Genomic DNA, 26,845 nt, shown 5'->3' with positions numbered 1-26,845 from the left:
GTTGTCCACCCATTTTGTTTCTAGTTGCTATCGTTTTACATAGGGTCACAGAAAAACCCTTGTTTGGAAGAGGCTGGGGTGTGCATTGTGGGGCTGACGGGAGGACAGGGAGGAAGGAGGAGATGGTATTGATGCACTGCCCCATGAGGACTTCATTAGAAAATAAAAACTGGCCCTGGAGCCAGGAATTCCTCAAATTAAATATTAAAGACTCATCTGACCAGAACTCTTGTGCTACATTTATAATTTACTAGTTAAAAGCCAAAGGATCGAGGGAGACAAAGAAACAACAAATAGTTTACTTACTACTACACAGCCAATCAGTAGCAGAACTGACGTTAGGAGTACTTTATTAGGAATTCAGTGATACATGTACAGCACTAGGCTGCCCACATTTGGAAGTTCAGTTAATATAAAATAAATATATTGTGAAGTGCCTCCTTCAACCTTGTCCACTTCATCGGTATGACCTCTGGAGAGGTGGTGGTGGTTCCTATTCCTGAGGCAGCTCTTTTACCTCCTGTCTCCACCATATCCTGGAGTTCACCTGCCATGTCATTACTCATTGTTGCCACTTTGCTCTTGGGAATGAAGAATGAATCTTTTTGTATTCTTGCTGTCCAGCATGCCACTGCTTCCTCCATGAATTTGAAAGATATACTGGCTGACCTGATGCGTAAGAAGCAGGCCAGAATTAAAACCTTCAGGCAGCAACATGGCAAGATGGTGTCAGGCCAAATCACTGTGAACATGAAAAACGATGGCATGAGAAGCACCAAGGATTGGTATATGAAACGTCAGTTCTTGATCCTGATTATAGTATCTGTTTTTTTAAGGCCATAGTATCCCTGAATGCCAGAGACTGCTGCCAAAAACTAAAGGTGGAAAATAATTAAGGGTGGCAAAGTTGTGTCAGATGAGCATTTAAGAGAATACATCTGGAACAAACTCAGGACAGGTTGTCCCAGGCTCTGGTCATGCAGTCTTCTAAGGAAGACTGATTCATGGAATACCTGTCAGTGAGAGTTTGCTCTGAAACACCTGCCTAGTGATCCCATGTTAAGCTGACTGCTCAGCTGTACAAGATTTTGTCCAATATCCTCTTAGAGCAGGACAAGGCCAAGAATCCTTGGCCCAATGTTGATGCTCACAGTGGGGTGTTGCTCCAGTACTATGGTATGATGGCAATGAATTACTACATAGTCCTATTTGGGGTGTCACAAGCAGCGGGTATACTGGCACAGTGCATCTGGACGCGAGCCCGAGGCTTCCCTCTAGAGAGGTCCAAGTCCATGAGCACAGATGGTCTGATGAAGTTTGTGAATTCTAAGGGTAAAACTGAAGACTGTGGGGGAAACTGACTACCAGAAAGTAAAAAAAGCTTAAAAAGAAAGTGTATTTCTTTTTTTTATTTCAGGAGGCCTTTGAAGACTTAAGATTAAATTGTAGCTGAGGCACTGAAAATACATTTGAGGTAAAAATATATATTAAAACATTAAACGATGAATAGTTATCCCATATATATGATATATGTATGATATGATATATATATCTCACATTTTCTTTCTCCAATCATCCACTCATGGACACTGCTTAGGTTGATTCCATATCTTATTGTAAATATTGCTTCAATAAACATAAGGGTGCAAATATCTTTTTTATATAATGATTTCTTTTCTTTTGGGTAGATAGCCAGTAGTGAGATTGCTGGATCAAGGGGTAGTTCTATCTTTAGTTATTTGAGAAATCTCCGTACTATTTTCCTTAGTGGTTTTACTAATTTATGTTCTTACCAACAATGTATAAGTGTTCCCTTTTTTCCACATCCTTGCCAACATCTGTTGCTTTTAAACTTTTTATTAATAGCCATTCTGACTGGTGTACGACGGTATTCATGGTGGTGTTAATTTGCATTTCTCTGACGATTAGTGATGCAGAGCATTTTTTTCCTGTTTGTTGGCTACTTGTATGTGTTCTTTTGAGAAATGTCTATTCATGTCCTTTGCCCACTTTTTAATGGGGTTGTTTTTTCCTTTTTGAGTTATTTGAGTTCCTTGTAGATTCTATATATTAGCCATTTGTTGAATACATTCTTTGCAAATATTTTCTCCCATTCTGTAGGTTGTCTGTTTACTTTATTGATCATTTCTTTTGCTATGCAGAAGTTTGTAAACTTTCTAAAAGATGCTTCAAAAAAATACTTCAAAAAAATACAGAAAGGTTGAAAAACAAAAGATGAAAAAAACTCAACTATGTTGGGTAAATACAAACCAAAAGAAGACTGGCTTATCAGTTACTATTAGATAAATAATATTTAAAAAACAATTAATATATAAAAGGAGCCGGGCGCGGTGGCTCAAGCCTGTAATCCCAGCACTTTGGGAGGCCGAGACAGGCGGATCACGAGGTCAGGAGATCGAGACCATCCTGGCTAACACGGTGAAACCCCGTCTCTACTAAAAAATACAAAAAACTATCCGGGCGAGGTGGCTGGCGCCTGTAGTCCCAGCTACTCGGGAGGCTGAGGCAGGAGAATGGCGTAAACCCGGGAGGCGGAGCTTGCAGTGAGCTGAGATCCGGCCACCGCACTTCAGCCTGGGCGATGGAGCGAGACTCCATTCTCGAAAAAAAGAAAAAAAAAAAAAAAAAAATATATATATATATATATATATATGGAGAAATCCACAAAGGAGATACATTAATCATAATTATATGGGTACTTACCAATATAGCCTTGAAATTTACAAATAAAAATGAACAGACTTAAAAGAAGATCTGGAAAATTTAGTCAAGAGTCTTGACAAGGAAACAGTTATCAAGCTTAAGAGATTTAACTGAAGATAATGTAATGAACGGACTATTTACAGAGGGGTATAGGTTGAAGGAACAAGAGGGACTATGAGGGACCAAACAACTAGCAAGAGTGGCATGACATTACTCCCTCAGGCATGAGAGTACAAGAGGTGGGGACAGTATTACTGGAGCCAGAGAGAACTGGGAATGTGGAGGAGGGGCTACTCAGAATCAGTTACAGCCATAGAGGATGGCAGCCAGAACCTGGGTGGTGCAGGGAGGGAATGTGGGACAGGGCAAGTGACAGTAGAGAGGTTAAATCCCCTGACTTATTTTTCTGTCTGCTCTCTGATTTGATGGTACCAAGCCCATCAACAAAACCTAGCTGAAAATCAGAGGGCAAAAGAGGTGGGTAGAGAAAGGCTGAGAATGGATCTGATGTAGAAACGTAGAATAACTGGCATGACAATCATAGTGAGAGATTTTAACATCACTTTGTCAGAAACTGATAGACAAAGTGACCAAAAATTAGGCAGATACAGAATATTTGTTCAATACAATTAACAAGTTTGATTTAAAAAATGCGTGGCAGGTGCGCTGTGTGGAGAGAGAGACAACTTGTTTCCAAGAATGTATGTTCCCATACATTCTTTCTGAGTGTATGAAGTGTTTCAGAGCATAATGAAATATTTATAAAAGTTTATAAATCACAAGGCTTATAATTTGTGAAAGTTTATAAGTTATAAAAATTTATAAAAGTTTACCATATACTAGGCTAGAAAATCAAATGCAGAAATTAACCTTAATTAGCCTTAGAAATTAGCCTTTCTGAGCGAAAAAAACAAGATGTGGAATGTTACCTATATTACACTGGTATTTATATAGCAATCATCTATCTCTACTTATATATGCACAGAAAATACCTGGATACCCAAGAAACTATGAACAGTGGTTGCCTCTGGGGTAGATGGGTAATTTACCTTTTTCTTCTTTTTGGTATTCTGAATCTTTTATAATATTTGTATCATTACTAAAGAACAAAAAATCCCCAGAAAACAACAAATAAAGCCCTAGTTTAAAAATTGCTAAATAGGCCTGGCACGATGGCTTACACCTGTAATCCTAGCACTTTGGGAGGCTGAGGCGGGTGGATTGCCTGAGCTCAGAAGTTCGAGACCAGCCTGGATACACGGCGAAACCCCACCTCTACTAAAATACAAAAATTTTAGCCAGACATGGCGGTGTGCGCCTGTAGTCCCAGCTACTCGGGAGGCTGAGGCAGAAGAATTGCTCGATCCTGGGAAGCAGAGGTTGCGGTGAGCCGAGATTGTACCACTGTACTCCAGCCTAGGCGACAGAGTGAGACTCCATCTCAAAAAAACAGACAAACAAACAAAAAACAAAACAAAAAGCTAAATAGAATTGAGATATACTATCCTCAATTTAAAATAATCAATTCTCAAGGCAGAAGCCTTAGCTAGTTTTGTAGCATGATTAAGAGCTGCCATGGCTTACCTGGTGCTCTGCCAAATTTCCACTTACCCTCCCCATTGATTTTTTTTCCTACATAGAAAATAATATTATAAGTCTAATGTGTCTCTTTCCATTGACCCCTAGGTTGAGGTGATATCTGAAAAAATAAAAGCTGAACTTCTGAACACAAACAACATTCCTGTGATCTCTGCATATACATATTGTCTCGTTCTTTGGGAATTCCTGCCAGGAATGGCAGTCACTCATATGGCAGTTAAACAGAAACAATACAGAGGAGAAATAAAATCATCAGAACAAGAAACTAAGTATTAACACAGTCCACTGAAATGAATGTCAAGAATGGAGCATCTAAATTACCTTATACATTTTTAAGCCAAATTCCCCCAGTCAGAAACAGCTAGCAGCTCTCTGAGTATGTTGCCATACCTGACAAATAGTCATTAACCTGGAGCCTGAAATGTCAATAGCAAAGCAATACCTCATCTGACATTTCAAGTGTTAATAGGAACATTTGAATAGAAAACTCTGAAGCAAGCAACAGTTCTTTAACAGGCTTCCTTATACAAGGCAGAACCTACATTGACAACTTTTGTTTTCACAATTCAAACACTGATTTAGATACACAAGTCAAGGAGAATTGTCATGACTGTATAAATGGGGCTACCACTCAATTGTTTGATTTATTTCTTTGCAAATCTACAAAATGACAGTGAGTGTTCTTGATCTGTCCACTTCAGAGGGGTGTCATGAGGGGAGGTGCTCTGACTGTTGTATATGCCAGCTGATGGAAGTCATTCTTGACAACTTCCCATAACCAACCAGGCAGCAATTCTTGTCAACTCTATCTCCTGTGTTATCTCTGGAACTTGTCTATTATGCCCCAAGCCTGATGCCCCAACTGCCACACAGACCACCATCTTTCCCACTTGGACCACTGCAATACCCTCCTCCTCCCTGTACCTCTCTTACCCCTTCTAGTCTCACTCCATAGAGCAGTCAGAGAGTCTTTTTAAAAAACACATAAATAAATTTTTAAAATCTCATAACCAGTAACTTTCTCATTCTGCTGGCTCCAGCCATAATGGCCTTTCAATTTTTTAGCCTTGACACTCTTTTTCCTATTTCTGGGCCTTCCCACAAGTCATTCCCCCTACTTAGAATGCTCACTTTTTCTTACCCTCATATTTGGCTAATTTCTGCTTACTCTTCAGATTTCAAAGTATATGTCACTTCTTCACCATCACCATCCAGTGTCTCTCTGCCCTTTTCCCTGGTCAGATTCTGCTATTACAAGCTCTTTTAGAATCTTATAATTTCTTTGTAGAAATTATCACAATGCCATCTAAAGAATTCTCCCAGAACAGAATCTCCATATTGGAGCTCATCAGTGGCTGCCTAACCCCTCACATGATGCTTTGCACATAGTTGGTGTTCTACAGATAGTTGTTGAATTATGGACAAGTAAATATATATTAATGCCAGTCTGTACAGTACTCAAGTTTACCTTTCCCCCAACAACTGAAACTGCTGATGCGTGACACCTCTGGCCCCACCCAATGCTGGTTTGCAGCACCACTGAGATCTTAGCACACCTCCAACAAAGCTGAGGCAACATGCATTATAAATCCTTACTAAATGACATTCTTATTTTGAAAATTTGCCAAAGTTAAAAAAAAAAGAGAAGAAAAATTTCCCGTAACTTTCACATCCAGGACATTGTCCATTTTAAACCTCTGATAAATTTGTGTGGTATTACACAACTCTTGAAAAATCTGTACAGAGGGGCAACTCATCGTGAACTCTGGCTCTGGGCCTGGAAGAACTGCTTTCATACCCATTTCAGCAGATTTGCTACCTAAGTTTCAATTTGAAATTTTTTCATCTTTAACTAACAACTTACACATCTAGCATATAGCTATGTCCTGCCCAATTTGAGCAGTTTGTATGAGAGATAATTTATAAACCAAAACATGCAGAATGCTGAGTAGTAAAGGAAAATGCCGGAATGATAAATATTTAGTTTGATGTAGATAAATAGTTGTTCATTGCTATGCTGCAATTCTTACCCATATATATATCTACCTTTAACAACAGAACAAAAATGGGCTAAAAGTACCACATTTCATCTATGTCCTAAGTTTCCATTAAACTAATAGACTTAAAAAATGGTCTTCAGCCTTTTTTTTTTATCCATCTTCTAAACTACTGAAGGGCAAAAAATGCAGTCTTTGAAAGAATTTCATCAATACTTACACTGTTGATCACATTTTCTGAGGAACCTACTTGCCAGTTCTCCTGCTTCTATGGATTTTGCTAGTCATTGAGCCTGACCTAAATAGTCTTTTCTTTAAAAAAATCATAATTCATCTCTGACAGATTTAGTTTCAAAATATCACTAATAAAATCACACCAATGCTTATGGGAGCATCAGAGACAAATATAAAATTTCAGGATATAAAACCTGGGTATCTGCAAAGATTTAAAAGACAAGTATGGGGCATCATAAAGCAAAATTTAAGAGTGAGTCAAACCTTTTAACAGCAGCATGAGGAAACCCAAATGGAAAAGTGGGCAACAAAGTTTAAAATTCTACTAGCAAGCAATTTAGAAAGCTCTGAAACTGTAACTAGTAACACTAGCCTCTCTTGTTTAAATAACTCATTGAAAGGTTTGTCACTGAACTGTTACCCTGAAAAGCCCACCTCTGCCAGCACACGTGGGCATGTGAACAACTCTTGAAAAATCTGTTTGTACAGAGGAGCAACTCATATTTGTTTCTTGAACTCTGGCTCTGAGCCTGGAAGAACTGCTTTCATATCCATTCTCCTCTGGGATTTTTAAAAATGATAACCTGTGACATCTTTTTACTTGGCAAGTAAATGGCTTCTACCTTAAAAGCAGGCAGTTTTTTTTCTTTCCAACTTTTATTTTAGGTTCAGAGCAGACATGTGCAGGTTTGTTACCTGGGGAAATTATGTGTCACAAGGTTTTGGTGTATAGATTATTTCATTACTCAGGTAATGAGCACAGTACCCGATAGGTAGTTATTTGATCTTCAGCCTCCTCCCACCCTTTCACCCTCAAGTAGGCCCCCATGTCTGTTGTTCCCTTAGTGTCCATGTATACTCAATATAGCTCCCACTTATAAGTATGAACATGTGGTATTTGGTTTTCTGTTTCTGCATTAATTTGCTTAGGATAATGGCCTACAGCTGCATCCATGTTGCTGCAAAGGGCATAATTTCATTCTTTTTTATGGCTGCATAGTATTCCATGGTGTATATGTGCCACACTTTCTTTATCCAGTCCACCATTGATGGGCATTTAGGTTGATTCCATGTCTTTGCTATTGTGAATAGTGCTGCAATGAACATATACATGCATGTGTCTTCACAGTAGAAAGATTTATTCCTTTGGGTATATACCTAGTAGTGGGATTGCAGAGTCAAATGGTAGCTCTGTTTTAAGTTCTTTGAGAAATCTCCAAACTGCTTTCCACAGTGGCTGAACTAATTTACACTCCCACCAACAGTGTGTAGGTGTTAACTTTTCTCCACAACCTAGCCAGCATCTGTTATTTTTTGACTTTTTAATAATAACCATTCTGACTGGTATGAGATGGTATCTCATTGTGGTTTTGATTTAAATTTCTCTGATGATTGGTGATGTTGAGCATTTTTTCATATGCTTGTTGGCTGCGTGTATGCCTTCTTTTGAGAAGTGGCTATTCATGTTATTTGCTAATTTTATGGGTTTTCTTTTAGTTTGTTAATTTTTTTAAGTTTCTTATAGAGTCTGGATATTAGACCTTTACTGGATGCATAGTTTGCAAATATTTTCTCCCATTCTGTAAACTGTCTGCTTACTCCAGTGATAGTTTCTCTTGCTGTGCAGAAGCTCTTTAGCTTAATTAAGTCCCACTTGTCAATTTTTGTTTTTGTTGCAATTGCTTTCGGGGGCTTCATCATGAAATCTTTGCGAGGGTATATGTCCAGAATAGTATTAATATTTCCTAGGTTTTCTTTTAGGGTTTTTATAGTTTTAGGTTTTACGTTTAAGTCTTTGATACCTCGAGTTGATTTTTGTATATGGTGAAAGGAAGTGGTCCAGTTTCAGTCTTCCACATATGGCTAGCCAGTTATGCCAGCACCATTTATTGAATAGGCAGTCCTTTTCCCGTTGCGTGTTTTTGTTTAACTTGTTGAAGATTAGACAGTTGTAGGTATGTGGCTTTATTTCTGGGTTCTCTAACCTGTTCCATTGGTCTATATGACTGTTTCTGTACCAATATTATGCTGTTTGGGTTACTGTAGCCCTCTAGTGCAGTTTGAGGTCGGGTAGCGTGATGCTTCTGGCTTTGTTCTTTTTGCTTAGGATTGCCTTTGTCTAGTCTTCTTTCATTCCATATGAATTTTAGCATAGTTTTTCCTAGTTCTGTAAAAAGTGTCATCGGTAGTTTGATAGGAATAGCATTGCATCTGTAAATTGCTTTGGGCAGTGTGGCCATTTTAACACTATTGATTCTTCCTATCCATGAGAATGGAATGTTCTTCCATTTCTTTGTGTTGTCTCTAATTTCTTTCAGCAGTGTTTTGTAATTCTCATTGTAGAGATCTTTCATTTCCCTGGTTAGCTATATGTATTCCTAGGCCATGGTGAATGGGATTGAGTTCTTGATTTGGCTCTCAGCTTGAATGTTATTGATGCAGAGAAATACTACTGATTTTTGTATATTTATCTTATGTCCTAAAACAGCTGAAGTTGTTGATCAGATCTAGGAGAGTCTGAGCAGAAACTATGGCATTTTCTAGGTACAGAAGCATACTGTCTACAAAGAGATAAGTTTGACTTCTTCTCTTCCTGTTTCGATGTCTTTTATTTCTTTCTATTGCCTGACTGCTCTAGCTAACACTTCCAGTAAGTACTATGTTGAATAGGAGTGGTGAGAATGGGCATCCTTGTTTTGTTCTGGCTCTCAAGGAGGATGCTTTCAGCTTTCGCCCATTCAGTATGATATGGGCTATGGGTTTGTCATAGATGGTTCTTATTATTTTGAGGTATGTTCCTTTGATGCCTAGTTTGTTGAGGGTGTTTAACATAAAGGAATATTGAATTTTATTGAAAGCCTTTTCTGAGTCTATTGAGATAATCATGTAGTTTTTGTTTTTAGTTCTGTTCATGTATTGAATCACATTTAACGATTTGCATGTGTTGAAACAACCTTGCATCCCAGGAATAAAGCCTACTTGATCATAGTGGATTAGCATTTTAATGTCCTCCTGGATTCAGTTTGCTAGTATTTTGTTGAGGATTTTTGCATCTATGCTCATCAGGGATATTGGCCTGAATTTTTCTTTATTTGTTATGTCTCTGCCAGGCTTTGGTATCAGCATGATGTTGGCCTCATAGAATGAGTTAGACAGGAGTCCCTTCACCTCTATTTTTCTGAATAGTTTCAGTAGTATTTGTACCAACTCTTCTTTATAAGTCTGGTAGAATTCAGCTGTGAATCTGTCTGACCATGGCTTTTTCTGGTTGGTAGGCTTTTCATTACTGATTCAATTTCAGAACTCCTTGTTGGTCTGTTCAGAGTTTCAATTTTTTCCTGGTTCAGTCTTTGGAAGTTGTATATTTCCAGGAAATTATGCATTTCTTCTAGGTTTTCTAGTTTGTGTGCATAGAGGTGCTCATAATAGTGACAATGTCCCCTCTGTCATTGCTGATTGTGCTTTTTGGATCTTCTTTCTTTTTTCCTTTATTAGTCTAGCTAGCAGTCTATCAATCTTATTTTTTGAAAGCAAGCAATTTAAAGAAACTAAAGCTAAAAGATCTTCCCCCTCAGTACTACAAATTTCAGAAAATAATAATGCAGACGTGGTATTGTTTAGCAATATGTCATAATGAAATCTACCTCCAGGAGGATATCTGAAGACAAAATTAATGTATCTTGTAACATCTAACTATACACAGAGATATAAGAAGCATAATAAGGGAATTGAAAGAAAAAAAGGTTAGAGGAAGATTGTTTCATACAAGCAGCAGCATTATATTTTTTGGAAACTGTCAGGAAAAGTTGCTCCTGATCTACTAAGTGTATGTGAACAAAAATGGTCTTTTAGAAACTGGACCCACATCTGAAGCTGTATGGCTCCTATTCAAAGGAGCTTACTTGGCCAAACACCAGGGCCTGGACGAGGGTGAGAGAAGTGAGGAGCCTGGGTTCGAACTTTGAGTAGGTGCTCACTTTCAAGGCTGACTTTGCACTTGTATGATCCTGAGAGTGAAGGGGTCTCCTTAAATTCTGACCGCTAGGCTTGTTGGCATCTTAATCACCTCACCCTTGTCCTGTCAAAATGCTTTTTGACAAATGTGATACTTTTTAAAAGTAATGCCATCTACTAAACTTTATTTACATCTTATAAAAACCCTAGGAAGTAAATATAAAATTATCCTCATTGTACAGATGAGGCGACTGAGGCTCAAGGTTAAGTGAGTTGCCCGGTTATCCCACTGCAAGTTGAATAGCATGATTTGAACATGGGCCTTGTGACTTTAGCACGGGCATCCTTCCACTCAGTGCTCCATTCCCATGCCATCACAGACTGCTTCTCTCTGAGTTCCACAGGGATTCCTTCCAGCAGGCATCAAGGACATTTTCAATACACAATCTCATGAACATGAACTGAAAATATTTGAGAAGTTAAAATAAACTCATTCTTCATATAACTATTCATCCAATCGCTATTTAGGACCAGCACTAAAGAGTTATGTATTTCTAACAAAAAGAATCTTTGATTCATATTTTCTAAGAACATACACTGACACTTTCAATGGCTTTTGACCAAGAGTTAATTATACCCCTCAAAGAGACCACTTCATGTTATCCACACTCATGATATTTTCTTCAGTATGAACGTCCAAGTAAATATCAATCATAGTGCCATATGTCACTAAGCAAAATTATTCTTAAAAAAAATTTTTACATAAAACACTGACTTGGAGATAATATGATTCAGTATTTTTTAACCCAGTGTTGTCACAAAAGGAAATATAGGATTCTGATTATACATTAATGATTGTATTAAAATTATGTTAATAGATGCTGTATTAAATCTGATCTAAAAAATTTTTAACCTAAAACCATTTTGTAATACACCACAAAAAATGATTAAAAATATATATATATTTTTTTTAATTCCTAAGAAGTGGAGTTGTTCTGTGGAAAGGAGTTTTGGAGTAAAAATAAGTAACAGAACAGGTGGTGGTAGGGGTTGCGGATTCAGTTTGTATTTTTCAGGAAACACATAGCCCCAGTTAGGAGAAGTAGCCTGTTGAAGGTCATCTAGTTAGTGGCAGGGCCAGGATCCACATCTCCTAATCCCCAATTCAAAGCTCTTCCTCTGAACCCTGCTGCCTCCTGATAGCACACCAGGTGATTTCACTTTCATGCCAAAACGAAACAAAACAAAAAAACCCCAAAAATATTGCACAACTCAATTTTCTATTTTCTTATTTAACATGTGGAATAACTTTCATCTATAGTTTAAGGCTACTCTCTCCCCCAGACTAAAGGGATACAGCAGTTTTAACCAAATTTCTGCATACTAGTTATGTTTCTTATGCTACTTTATGTAGTGAAAAAAAATGCAGTCAAAAGTAAGGATCACAAAGAGAAATTAGGTTGTTTGTTTTTCCTGTGCCTGACACATGCTCCTGTATTATTTTCTTATAATGCTGAAATTCATCAAATACAGTCCATGCTCATTTTTCTACTTGGTGCTTCCTTGGCTGACATTTATTTATGCATAGTGAGAATGGGCGAAAGAGCCATTCCCCAGGCAGGGGCATAAGTAGCTCAGTGTTTGTTGTAAGGAAGGCAAAGAGTAGTTTCAGATACTAGGAGACAAGTAGAAAAAGAGTAAGTGTGAACATGGACACTGATACACAGGCAAGTGTGTAATTCCAAGGGACATTTATATGCATTATCTGATGCAACCCTCGCAAGGACCTTAGGAGGTAGGTACTATTGTTCTTCTCATTTTTTTTTAATATGAGGAATCTGACTTACGAAGTGACTGATCCAAGATCACACAGCTACTATGTGACAGAGCCAGGATCTGAACTGGGGCTATCTGACTCCAAAAACCCACAGGGAGGAAAATTTTCTCCCTTCGATTTCTGGAGGTTGATTTGCTACCCCTCACCATCAAAATAGAAAGGAGTGAAAATGGTCAGGCCTTTATCAGGGACAAGTAATCTCTTAATGACTGAAGTTCTCTAGTAATACTGTCTTCTTCTTTTTTTTTTTTTGGAGACTGAGTCTCGCTCTGTCGCCCAGGCTGGAGTGCAGTGGCATGATCTCGCCTCACTGCAACCTCTGCCTCCCGAGTTCAAGTGATTCTCCTGCCTCAGCCTCCCAAGTAGCTGGGATTACAGGTGCCCGCCACCATGCCTGGCTAATTTTTTTATTTTACTGTCTTCTTTATGACATCCGCAGGAGATATGACATGACCACTGTGGTAAGGCAAAGTTAAATTCAAGAGCAAGAAAAGGTACTGAGAAAAGAGAAAAGAAAGAATGGGCACTAATAGGAAAGTATCATTAAAAGAGTGAAAAGATAATGATTTACTAGTAGGAATTACAGCCAAAAAATAAGCAGTGATTAAATGTTGATGTCCTCACTGCTGAGTTCCAACCTTTAGAAAGTTGGCTGGACTCACCTTTTGCTGTTATGTTCAATGATATATGGGAGAAAGGTAAAATAGCCAAGTACATGAAAACAAAAATACAAGCACTATCTTAAAAGACAAGAATGAGGCCGGGTACAGTGGCTCACACCTATAATCTCAGCACTTTGGGAGGCCGAGGTGGGCAGATCACAAGGTCAGGAGATCGAGACCATCCTGGCCAACATGGTGAAACCCTGTCTCTACTAAAAATACAAAAGTTAGCTGAGCGTGGTGGCATGTGCCTGTAGTCCCAGCTACTCGGGAGGCTGAGCAGGAGAATCACTTGAACCCAGGAGGCGGAGGTTGCAGGGAGCCGAGATTCTGACACTGTACTCCAGCCTGGCAACAGAGTGAGACTCCGTCTCAAAAAAAAAAAAAAAAAAAGACAAGAATGAGACTGGTTATAAACTGTCTTTTTTTTTTTTTTGTATTATTAACTCATAGTAGTGCAGTTTTAAAAATTGAGGTAAAATTCACATAACCCTAATTAACCTATTAACCATAATGTATAATTCAGTGGCACTTGGTATATATTCATTATGTTGTGCAACTTATCACCTCTAACTACTCCCAAGAAATTTTCATCATCCCACAAGGTAACCCTGTACCCATAATAATGCGGTTTGCAGAAATACTATTAGGAAAGTTGGCAAAATGGAGGAAAGTAAGATACTAAGTTCCAGTGGTATGGCAATAAGTGAGAAGTGGCTTAAGGATTAACATAAAATAAATAAATATTTAAAAAATAGTGTTTACCAAATTTTTGCTGGAACATTATAATGTACAATGTATTGTGCAGACTGTTGGATACTGTGGTTGGAAGGAGGCTAGGGAAGGTAGCAAATATGAATGCAATCTGATTTTAGTCTACAAAAGAGCTTGTAATCTCAAGATGAATTCAGACATATCATCAATGGTACAAGGCAAGCAAGAGACAAGGGACTGGATAGAGAAAGGATAAGATACCAAAGGAAGGTGATAAGAAGTATATTCGTTCTGTTTAGATTAAGCAAAGTCTAGTGCTTGAGCCAATGATGATTTTCTCTTTAAGACTATGAAGAGAGGATAAACGCCAGACAAACTGCTAAAATCAAGGCAAATGTTACATGGGCACATGACGTGAATCCCCACTCCCTAGGAATAAATGAGGAAAGAGGGGAGATAGTTAAGGCTCCATGTGACTATTGGTCTTTATGGTGTTATGGTACGTAGACACTCTTACAATAAAGTACAAGCCAAATCCAAGACACAGATGGGGGAAAATGAAAAGAGGGTGCTATGCAATTATAGCTTTCAAGACATCATTTGTGCATTTAGGACATATCAAGAATGAGCAACATAAGCTGCTATGGATGCCAACAAAATAAAAATGGAACATAAAGAGGAATACCATGGCATTGAAGCTATAAAGACTAGGCTTATGCTCCAAGATGGAAGAAAATGCAACTGCTGGAGACTAAACTTCAAATTCCACCCTGACCAAGATGAAATGGCAAATCATGCTATAAAGAAAGGTGATTTGTAAATAGAGAAGAGGGGTATATTTCCATAAGATAAAATGAAGAAGATCATCAATGGAATGTAAATATTGAGGACCTAAAAACTATGATAAGAAATTATCAAACTACTCTTAAAGGAGATATACACTTATTAAAGAATAAATAATAAACCGGAGTACTATATTGAAATAACATACAGGAGTCTACAGGAAATAAAGGAATAAGTATAACCAGTTAATAGTAAATATAAAACAGAAATATCTTACAAAATGTTTTCTTTAATTAAGAAATGACGGTTCTACAATAAAAATATTCGATAGGGGCAGCAAATACCATTGCGTGAGATATGACATTATTTTTGGAGTTCCTCAGCCAAGATTAAGGGAAGGAAAGAAGTGAATTATAGTTTCGAAGAAAAAGCTTATTGGTCTTATTCAGGGGAAGGGAGAATGATGAAGAGTAAATCACCAACTTGAAAATAAAGACTCAGAAGGCAGAAACATGAAGAACTATAGATATGTAAAAAGTCAGGAGAATTGGACATATATGCACAGTACTGGAGAACTGAGCAAAATATGTTAGAAGAAAGAGGAGAGTGAAACAAAAGTGTCAGCAAAGACAGCCAAGAGAAATCTATTACACTGATAAGAAATAAAGCTTTTCTGTTTTGGTGGATGAACAACTATAAATGGGTATAAAATATAAGTATGTTAGGAAAGAAAACATTTGAGAACCAAATGAGTTAGTAGGAGTGAAGGTACTTTAAAAATTACAAGATAATATACAAATAAACGATTTTATCTCACTGGAGCATACCAGTGATGGGCTTTCACACAGCCCAGGCAAGGAGGGCAGAAGCATTTAGCTGGTCCTGTTCAGTTACCATAAAACACAGTGACCAGCAAGGGCAAGTGTGTTGAAGACTGGGATTGCCAATGACTGTCATCTCTGTACTCTTCAGCGCTGGCTGGAAAAAACCCTCCGGAAAATCTTCTTGTGCAGAATCTTCAATTTGTATTTTTTTAAATTGGGATATAATTCACCTACCATAATATTCACCCCTTTAAAGTGTACAAGTCAGTGGCTCTTAGTATATTCACAAAGTTGTGCAACCATCACCACTATCTCATGCTAAACATTTTCATCACCATAAAAAAAAAAACCTGTGAACCCATAAGTAGCCACTCATTTCCCTCTCTTCCCAGCCTCTAGCAACCAAGAATCTACTTTGTTTCTATGAATGTGCTTATTTTAGAAATATCACAGGAATAGAATCATACAATATGTAACCTTTTGTGTTTGGCTTTTTTCACTTAGTGTTTTTAATGTTCATCCATGTTGTAGCAGGTTCGAATAGTCAGTCCATTTTATGGCAAAACAATATTCCATTGTATAGATAAACTACGTTTTGTTATCCATTCACCAGTTGATGGACATTTTCAGTTTTTTTATTTCCTTTAATTCTTTTCTAGTGTGCAGATATTTGGGAATTACTCTTACATTCAATTAGATATATTCCAAGTATGTGATATAAGGTTCTTAAGATTAATTTTAAGATAAAGAATTTGTACAAAAATTGGCAAACATCACAAATGGTCTAGAAATGAATAAAGTGGCTTTTTGTATGTATTTACATATATAACCACTTTATTATACATGTAATGCATATAATGCCTATCTAATGAGCCCTATCTGACATCTAACTTTCCCTATTTAGGTACACATTTTCCAGTGAATGGCTGCTCTTTGTCAAAAAATTAATTAATTAATTAAAAGGCCATGACTTTTCTCAGTGCTCCACGTGAAACAATATCTCAAGTAAATCTTCACTTCACTGGATTAAAACTTGTATGTTCCATCTACAGAGTTAGTGTTGATCTTTCTCACAGAGTTGCATCAGCTTTAACAAACATTTGAACATCACAATATGCAAACAAATGTGAACCTAAACCATTGTTGAAAGCTGACCACAGCAAAATTCATGAAAGAAAGGAGCTGGATATAAATTACTTGCTAAACCTGCAGTTTAAGTTATTGCACCTTTTTATTTTTTTTTCTTAATTTTCCTCACTGAAACCAAACATAGGCTCAGAAATTTTAAGTTGCAGAAGGATAGATAGATGGAGATAGATGATTGATAGATAGATAGATAGATAGATAGATAGATAGATAGATAGATAGATGAAATTTCCCACTTAAAAAATATGCCCTGTGAGTGGTTCTAATTTAGTTGAAGGAGTTTGGGTAAGTTCAGATTTCCATGGTAACTCTGATATTTATTCATTAAGCAAACATTTGTAGAAGAACTACTTACTATGTGCTAGGTATCTTGAGGGCTACAAATAGAGAACAATATTGCTTCTGACCTCATGAAAATGAGTATCTAGTGAAAAAAATAAGATATGAATACAAATATCTATAATATAGAGTGGAAGTGATAGCTCCCATGATAGAGATGCAAATAAATTGTCACAGGAATTCAGAAGAATTATAGGTCCCTTGCAGTTAAGAAAGACCAAGAAAAGCTGGGCAGGCAGAGAAGGTGATATCAGAACGATGGCCTTAAACTGTAAGGAGAGGTAGAATCTGAACAGGTAGAAACAGGGAGCAAGAACCAGTGGGACAAAGGGACAAAACCAGAGCATTTCTGGGCATGTGAAGGAAGAACAGGAAGCTCAGAAGGCTGTGGGACAAGGAGCAATGGGCCACAGGATGGGAAGCGGGGTTGGGTCAGACAGCGCAAGGCCTTGGATGCCATGAGAAAGAGTTCATATTTTATACTGTAGCCAACAGAGAGCCATTAAGGTATTTGAGCAGGAACGTAATAGGGAAGAGCTGTATATGGGAAACATTAACTTGTAATCCAAATATAAAATCATGTAAAAAGGGTTGGAGGAAGGGGCCCAAGGTGGGAAAACCAGTTAGGAGTCTATTACAATGGTCCACAAGACAGAGACACCGTCAGACTAGGGGCATGGAAGAAAGAAATATTACGAAATCAGAATCGAATAAATGTTTCATATTCTTGTTGTTAACTGTGTTCCAGAAAGCTAAATTCTATTAAGTTAATATAGAAAAAAACTTTGATTGACTGGTGACAATATCAGGCACCTATACCCAAAGATACACAGAAAATAACCCTAGTTCTCTGTTAAAAAAAAGAAACTTATAACACCAGTGGTTTCAAGAATCTTTTCCAGTTAAATTTTTCTTTTTCAAATACTTAATCCATCATTAGGATTCTCCAGGGAGAGTTCTCATAATCCAGAAGTTAAGGAATGCGAATTCTAGACACTGAGCTCCAGGCCAGTTTGCCCACCTCCAGTTTTACTGACAGTGAAACTGAGCACCATAGAGGAACTGACTTGCTGGTTAGAACACAAATCTCCTGATCTCTGACCCTCATCTCATTAATGCATATTCTGCTGTGGATATTCTATGTTGGCTAGAACTGAGGTATCAAAATAAAGTAACTCTTTTAGTTCACATGGGGTTAAAAAATTGTTTTCAAATAAATAGCAAACAAAAAATATGACTCCATCAGAAAATTGGAAATCTGCAAGGCATTGCTGTCTGGATGGAATACTGATGCACCACATGCCTTACTTATCAGGCATCATAAAATACTGGCTTAAATGCAATGTAGCAACCACTTGACTCTGTGGAAAACTCTGATTACTTAGGGGAATTCTTTAGGTCTTACAGAGAACTTGTGGTCTCCAAAATATAATACCAAACATTTTTTATTGAGAACACCAAATATGTTTTTAATAGAATTCAATTTAGGATTTCAGGAAGTAACTGAAAATCTGCAGCCTATAGGCATTGCAGAAATGAAGGAAAAGGGCATCAATCTCTCAAAATTCTGGCAGGAAAGGAGTGGCTATTTCCAAAGTTCTTTTTCCTTTGGAACAAGCTGCTTGCTGGTGCCAAAGAACAGCTCATCAGCAATGTTGTTTGATTTTATAGGGATGTTTTGAAAGAGAAAAAAAAAAGGAATGAATGCTGTGATTTTTTTAAACCTCATACCAAAATCTATAATAATTTTGCTGCTTTTTATTTTTAAAAAACAAAACCAAATGTTTGAGATTTGATTTTGAGTCCACCATGTTCACTGCAGGCATATTACATCAATCTTATTACAAGATGCAGCATGTAATTTCTTTAAATGCTGCCAAAGACAAAGTCAAAAAAAAAAAAAAGTCACAGATTACCTTATAGACTCAAATTTAAGAAATCCTTGTTTTTCTTAAAAAAAAAAAAAAAGTTCTTCTATATGCAACTCATAAGACAGTAAAAAAACCACAGCTATAAACTAGCATTTCTCTACCTCTCCTGGGGGGCTCTCATCCTCCAAAAATGCACAGGGATGTCTCATGTGTGCTCCCAAAACAGTTCTCTTGGCTGCCATGTGATTCACAATTCTCCTTGCCTGATATAAGCAGCTGCTGCCAATCCTTCAAGCCATGTCTGACTGCCCACGAAAAGCACTGCCACCACTGTTGCAGGTGCTGATGTGTGCGAGCAGGCCTCCAAGGCTCAAAGTTAAACTTCAAGGGCATCAAAGATGTTGATGGTCCTGGAGCCAAGGCTGCTGCCGCTGGCACCAATATTCATGCCACAAACAAGCTGCACTCTGTGTCCTAAGAAGATTAGCAATCACCAACTCCTTTAGTTTCTACCAGGTCTTATATTACAGACACTCTGGGGTCACAGAACTTAGAGACAGATGAGGTAGGTGTTCAATAGCTATTTGTTGAAAGAATGAATTAGTCCTCCTGGCTGGGCTAGAAGCAACCTGAGTGGCAGACATCATGTGTACTCAGACATGTTCAACCCCATCTGCTGTCTTAATACAATCTCTGTACTTGGTTCTTCCTTCCACTGGGATGAGTTCTTTCCTGGAGGCTACTTGAGTTGTCTTATAAGTAGAATTCCAGAAGGCCCATCCCACTAGATACCAGGCAAGTCCAGATATGCCTGAATCCTGGGGAAGATAAAACTTAGGCTCAAACTTTACCACATGATCTCTCTCTTCATCTTAAAAAAAGGAAAATACAGAACTGACATAATTATACAAATAATTCAAGTTTTTGTTTTTCATTTGAATTTACAAATTGGCAGCCTGTAGGCTGAATCTGGCCAGATGACTTTTTTTAAGCACACATGATTTAAAAAATTTTTGTTTGAGTTAGTACACATCTAGATCAGTGGTTCTCATACTTGAATGTGCTTCAGAATCAAGCTTGTTAAAACTTAGATTGGGCCAGGCGCGGTGGCTCACACCTGTAATCCCAGCACTTTGGGAGGCTGAGGCGGGCGGATCACGAGGTCAGGAGATGGAGACCATCCTGGCTAACATGGTGAAACCCCGTCTCTACTAAAAATACAAAAAAATTAGCCAGGCGTGGTGGCAGGCGCCTGTAGTCCCAGCTACTCCGGAGGCTGAGGCAGGAGAATGGCGTGAACCTGGGAGGCAGAGCTTGCAGTAAACCGAGATTGCGCCACTGCACTCCAGCCTGGGCGACAGAGCGAGACTCCGTCTCAAAAAAAAGCCAAAACAAAACAAAACAAAACAAAAAAACTTAGATTGCTGGGCCCCACCCCCAGCATTTCTAATTCCATGGCTCTGGGTTGGGGGCCAGTTAACTTGAATGTCTACCTAATTCCTAATTAGGTAGGATCTGGAGACATGTTATGAGAACCAGTGCTTAGGTGCTCTGTAGTTTTCCCACACCCCCACCAGCCCCCATTGCATTTCATCTGACCCGTTTTATTCATTTCTATTACTAACTGCTTGGCCTGTGAGTCGGAAAAGTCTGCGAGTCTCAATATTTCAGGTGAAATCCCTTTTACAGCGTGACTCATGGAGATGACTGTGTTAATATTATCCACTTTATTTCACTTGTAATACGTGGTTTATCTATGACCTCACAACAGAATGTTCAGCAAATGGGGTCTTATTTTTTATCAGGTCCACTATTGACATTTGCTTGTTCCAGAGACCACCCCCACTCCTTCTCCTGTACACATAGATCTGCTTGATATCAGCTCAATCCAGAAGTGGAAAATGAGAAAGGCCAGAATGCTTATGACAAATGAGAAAGCAATTTCATTTTTGTCTGTGTTTGATCATGTCACTTTTAGAATTAAATGGTGATTTTTCAAGCATATCTGTATTTGAAATTTTAATCTATACCTTGGTCAAAGACTAAACATTGCCTGAAAACCAAATGCTGATTATATTCATAGCTATAGGCATAGTAATATGTGATTTACTGTAAATATGTATTTTTATCTGTAAATATGTATTTACAGATAATTTAAATCTGTTATAAAGGATACTTACGTTTTTTAAACTTTTTATTGAAGTATAGCAGATAGAATTGTACACACATCATAAATGTACAGATCACTGAATTTTCACAACTGAACACACTCATGTAATCACCACCCAGAGCAAGAAAGAGACCATTACCAGCCCCCCCAAATCCCCCCAACAACCCTTTCAAATATTAACTCCCAAGGTTACTACTATGCTGATTTCTAACATCATAGATCAGTTTTGCCTATTTTTGTAATTTGTACAAATGAACTTATACAATATGTACTCCATATGTCTGGCTTTTTTGGACCAACATTATGTTTATTAACTTTTTTTTAACTTTTATTTCAGGTTTGGGGGTACATGTGAAGGTTTGTTATATAGGTAAACACGTGTCACAGGGGTTGTTGTACATATTATTTTATCACCTCGGTATTAAGTCCAGTACCCAATAGCTATATTTTCTTTTTTTTTCTTTTCTTTTCTTTTTTTTTTTTTGTTATACTTTAAGTTCTAGGGTACATGTGCACAATGTGCAGGTTTGTTACATATGTATACTTGTGCCATGTTGGTGTGCTGCACCCATCAACTCATCAGCACCCATCAACTCGTCATTTACATCAGGTATAACTCCCAATGCCATCCTTCCCCCCTTCCCCCTCCCCATAATAGGCCCTGGTGTGTGATGTTCCCCTTCCAGAGTCCAAGTGATCTCATTGTTCAATTCCCACCTATGAGTGAGAACATGCGGTGTTTGGTTTTCTGTTCTTGTGATACTTTGCTGAGAATGATGGTTTCCAGCTGCATCCATGTTCCTACAAAGGACACAAACTCATCCTTTTTTATGGCTGCATAGTATTCCATGGTGTATATGTGCCACATTTTCTTAATCCAGTCTGTCACTGATGGATATTTGGGTTGATTCCAAGTCTTTGCTCCCAATAGCTATATTTTTTGCTCATCTCCTTCCTCCCACCCTCCTAACCTCAAGTAGACCCCAGTGTCTGTTGTTTCCTTCTTTGCATTGATAAGTTCTTATTATTTAGCTCCCACTTATAAGTGAGAACATGTGGTGTTTGGTTTTCTGTTCCTGTGTTACTTTGCTGAGGATAACAGCCTTCAGCTCCATCCATGTTTCCATAAAAGACATGATCTCATTCTTTTTTATGGCTGCATAGTATTCCATGGTGTATATGTACCACATTTTCTTTATCCAATCTGTCACTGATGGGCATTTAGGTTGATTCCATGTCTTTGCTATTGGGAATAGTGCTGCAATGAACAATTGGATGCATGTGTCTTCACGGTATAATGATTTATATTTCTCTGGGTACGTACCCAGTAATGGGATTGCTGGGTTGAATGGTAGTTCTGCTTTTAGCTCTTTGAGGAATCACCACACTGCTTTTGTGGAAAGCAGTAATCTAACTTTTGTGGAAAGCAGTGAGGTGATTCCTCAAAGAGGAATGATTGAACTAATTTACACTTCTATCAACAGTGTATGTGTTCCCTGTTCTTCACAACCTTGCCAGCATCTGTTATTTTTTTTACTTGTATTAATAATAGCCATTCTGACTGGTGTGAAATGGTATCTCACTGTGGTTTTCATTTGCATTTCTCTAATAATCAGTGATATTGAGCTTTTTTTTTCATATGCTTGTTGGCCTCATGTATGTCTTCTTTAGAGAAGTGTCTATTCCTGTCCTTTGCCCACTATTTAATGAGGTTGTTTGTTTTTCTCTCGTAAATTTAACATTGCTAATAAACATTAACATCATTAATGAACATTATGTTCATTAACATTGTTATATATAATCATAGTTTGTTCACTGTCATTGCTGTATAGTATTCCATTATGTGATTACACTACAATTTAGCCATTCTACTATTGATGAGCATTTGGATTATTTACATTTTCGTAGGGCTAGAAAAAGTGCTGCTGCAAACATTCTCACATATGTCTTTTGCTGCACATATATGTGTATTTCTATTAAGTATATAGCTAGGGGTAGAATTGCTGCTGAGTCATAGGATATATGTATATTCAGCTGTAGGAGATTCTGCCCAAAAGTTTTCCAAAGTGGTTGTGCCAATTTATACTTCCGTTAGAAGTGTATCAAAGTTCCAGTTTCTCCACATTGCTTCCAACACTTTGGATTTGACTTATGACTCTAAAGAGAGTTCTGACTAGATTTAAGTTATCAGTGTCTTTATCTAATTTTCATACATCTTAAGTTCACTGCACAACTTCTATCACTCTCAAGCAATAAAGGCATACATCTTTCTTTAATAAATGATTGGGCTTTGCAACCAATTTGTAAATAGATACATTAATTAGTGAATTTGCTGTCTAGTGAATATTCCTCCTGCCATAAATTATCTGTTTGTTTTTAAGCCACAGAGTATATTCTGAATGGGAAGATATGATTATTCTCTGTGTTTGCAGCTGTAATCTAAATGTGTAACCAACATTACTTTGCATTTGGTAACAGGCAGTTTTTATCTGTAGCAACTCTTCCTGCAGGTGACGCTCTTCTTCAAACCACAATTTCCATAATATAGTAAGTTTAAGACCTCACTCTAGTCTTACTGTACAAGGTAATTTGTCCATTTGCTGCTCCTAGTTCCTACGGCCCAGAGCCATGCCAAACATATGAGCAGTTAATTGTCTTTTGGTATAAAAACATAGTTCTTTCTCCTGTCCATGAGGGAATGAGGGATGTATAATTGCTTTACTTCTAGTTCCTTCTGCTTATGCATTCTTGGCACATCTATTTTGTGAAATTCTGTCCTGATGATTTTGGTATTAACCAGTTTTGGTATTAACCAAAATTGTGGTATGTGGAAAGCTATTGCTGAGAAATTTTATATTCTTAATGAGATATCTGGGAAGTCAGATGTTTCTGGATAATGTCTGTCCTTAGGGAAGAAAGCTGGAATTTTCTGGACAAAGGTTGACTGTAATGATCAGTAACACATTTTTGATGTTGTGCAATGTCTCTTACTTTGCTGTAAGCTGATCCTTCAAAAATACAGAGACAGAGCACTTAATAAAGACATCTTTTGTGGCACCATCAAGCACTAGCTAGGGAGTCACTCTCAGGCCCCTCAGACCTTCTTTGATTGATTTATTTTTTTTCAGGCTCATTTATCTGCTGTACACCCTGAGTTAAGGCACCTACACAGAGCTGGGTTTCTCGTGGGCATCTCTGGTAGCCAGCTGTTATAAATAAATGTTTTATTTAATTGTTTAATTGAGTGGAAAATGGGTTAAGTAGAGTTGGTCTCTTGTATTTCACTATGCTTAATGTTTACTTTCTTTGCTTGCCTACTTTGAATGATTTCTGGCTTTGATAAATTGCATCTTAAATTTTTTTGGTTCACCTGCATGATTACAGTATTTGCATTTTTTTTCAAATTTAATGGCTTAACAATGTAACTTCATTCCTCATTTGCCACTTTTAATCAGAAACTGGGTAAGTGAAAAATCAGTGTTGTGGATTATTTTATTTAAAAAACCCTCTGATTTCTTTAAATAAATCTTTTAAAAATTCAAGTAATTCATAAAAGCACAACAAATAAAGCCTCCTCTTACTACTCAGAAAATGACTATTGCTAACGTTAGGTGAATATTATTCCAGACTTCTCTATGCCTATATACAGATAAAAGATTAGACAAACAAAAAGCAAGATAAATAAAAGAAAAAGAAAACTGAATGATATGGATTAGCTGAACTCCAGATAAATTTTTTCTCACATGCCAGGCATATTTTGGAGATCTCAATCATGTGCACTTGGGCTTGACTCAGTCTAATGTCTATCTCTTGGCATACACTCAGAGGAATTTCTTGACTGTACGTCCAGGAATATTAGTCTCTTCTATCTCTAATAGTTCATCTTATTACAGTATGTGTGTTTTTGTCAGTAGCCTGTTGTTCTTTCTGTAAAAAGATAAAATGGAAAGAAAGAAACAGGAAGAGGAGAAAAGGAAGGAAGGAAGGGGGGAGGAAGGAAGGAAGGGAGAAAGGAAGGAAAGTTTTTATTTCAATGTCTATATTCTAGCTTATAATTTTAGTGGTTGTCTTAATTAAAGTGCCATGTAACTTGTGGATGATACTCACCCAGCATTATAGGGAGACCTAGTGCTTTGTAAGCTAGGTCTGGCCTTCCTACTTCATTACAGAATAGGTCCCAAGGATCATTTTGGGATGGTCATCAGAATTTATCGTGCCCTGCCTGATCCCTATCCTCTCACTAATGAGGTAGATTGCATTAAAAAGCCTCGTCTTGTTCAATCTATTTTATGCAGCCTGCCATGGCTACGAGGGTTCTTTTTTCTTATAAATTCTAATGAGATTATCTGTAGATTATCAACACAAAACTTGAGAGCAGTGATAACTAACAAAAACAAAAGACCCACACGAGATGACATTAAAACGTTGGTGGATTGTTTATTGTATGTTCCACACAATGCCACAGACCATGACCTTGTAGGACGTCTGGGTAATGTGCCAAGCAGCACCAGGGAAACTCTATACCCAGTCCTTGCCTCAGTAACACAGAGCCCAATGTTATCAGTTGCATCTCATTACTAGCCTGTAAAGAAGTTAGGGGTGCTATAATTGAAAATGAACTGAAAATTTAATAAGAAAGGCCAGCATGACACATGACACAGGCGAATGGAAAGAAGGGAACTAACATTTCTTGAGCCTCTATTTTATCCCAAAAGGGATGTTTACATCTTTTTAATCCCCAAACAACCCCGTGGAATTGATATTGCTTGTATTTTCATGTTACAGATGAGTAAACAAGGCTTGGAGGGGTTGATGTTTTAAGTGGTGAGCTGGAATTTGAATCCAGATATGCCCCATTCCAGTGCTCTTTTTCCTGAGCTGTTCTTCCTACCTGCAAGTTGTTATTCCAGCAAAATTTCAAACTATATTCTAAATGAGCTCTGTGATAAGGTGGTATGTGCAGCCTGCTACGTGGCTTCCCTACTTAATCATTCTTCAGAACATCAGACCCAACTGTTTCAGTAAGGTCATCAATGTTAGAGTCACACTTAACACTAAATGGATTTGGTTACTGCCTGTCCTTGTCACTTGATGCTGCCAGGGAAAATGGAAGAAGAGCTGCTGGAAAGATTTGCTAATTCCTTTGAATAGTTTGTGACATTATCTAAACTTTAGATTCCCAAGGGATTTGTTGATTCTATAGTTTTTTTAAAAAATACATCAAGATATACCTGGAAATAAGATAATGAGGTTTTTAGAAAATTATTTTGTTGGCATTATCTAGACTTCTCAAATAATGTATATGAAATTTAATCCTAAGTTATGAATGCTCGCATGACAGTCCACAGCATTAAGAGATGGCATTCTATTTGAAAGGCCATGTGCACAGTTGAGCAACTTGATATCAAGTGATCTTATTAGGGAGATTACATTGTAGACCTTGTGATACTAAAAGCTTTTTAAAATCAGGAGCTGCTTAAAAGTAACAACTGATTGTGATATATTTATTGCAACTTTAATAACATGGAAAATTAAGTTTAAAAATTTATTCACAACTTATCACTCTTTGTGACTTTAAGATCTCTCAACAAAACACTTGAGTAGAAATCACATAACTTAATGCACAAAACAGAAAGCAGTACTAATTAAAGTGTAATAAGCCCCTTAATGGCAGGGACAACTTATACACATCATGTTCTAAAAAGATAGTATTGATTTCTCTAATCTGTCATAATATGTTCCAGATGTATGAACGGTGGGGGTGTGGAGGGATAGTAGACAGAGGGAGTTATTTCTCATTTTGTTTTACAACTGGAGAAACTAAAATAGAGAAGTGATCTGTTGAGGTCATAGTGTTCTTGGACGCACAACACACTTTTAGCTGCATTGCACTTTCTCTCTAGCAGAACACTCATACTTTATAGCTTCAGTTTAAGGAAATAGTGCCTTCTTCTTTGTTTCCAATATACTCTAATATGAAAGCTGCAACAA

The 26,845-nt window shown here is 37.5% G+C and overlaps 1 long non-coding RNA gene across 3 annotated transcripts in view; it reads right to left on the bottom strand.

Moving 5' to 3' along the window:
- Positions 1 to 229: 229 nt before the first annotated feature.
- LOC102129970 (uncharacterized) overlaps positions 230 to 26,845 on the bottom strand; it is a 128,042-nt gene continuing 101,426 nt past the window's right edge. For all 3 annotated transcript variants that reach the window (XR_012422330.1, XR_010580441.2, XR_012422329.1), the window contains one exon: positions 230 to 742. This is a non-coding gene — a long non-coding RNA (uncharacterized lncRNA). The remainder of the gene's footprint in view (positions 743 to 26,845) is intronic.

This window comes from Macaca fascicularis, chromosome 13 (assembly GCF_037993035.2).
Source record: "Macaca fascicularis isolate 582-1 chromosome 13, T2T-MFA8v1.1".
NCBI classification, from domain to species: Eukaryota; Metazoa; Chordata; class Mammalia; order Primates; family Cercopithecidae; genus Macaca; species Macaca fascicularis.
Note: the sequence above shows the minus strand (reverse complement) of the source record. Positions and strands in the feature narration are given on the sequence as shown.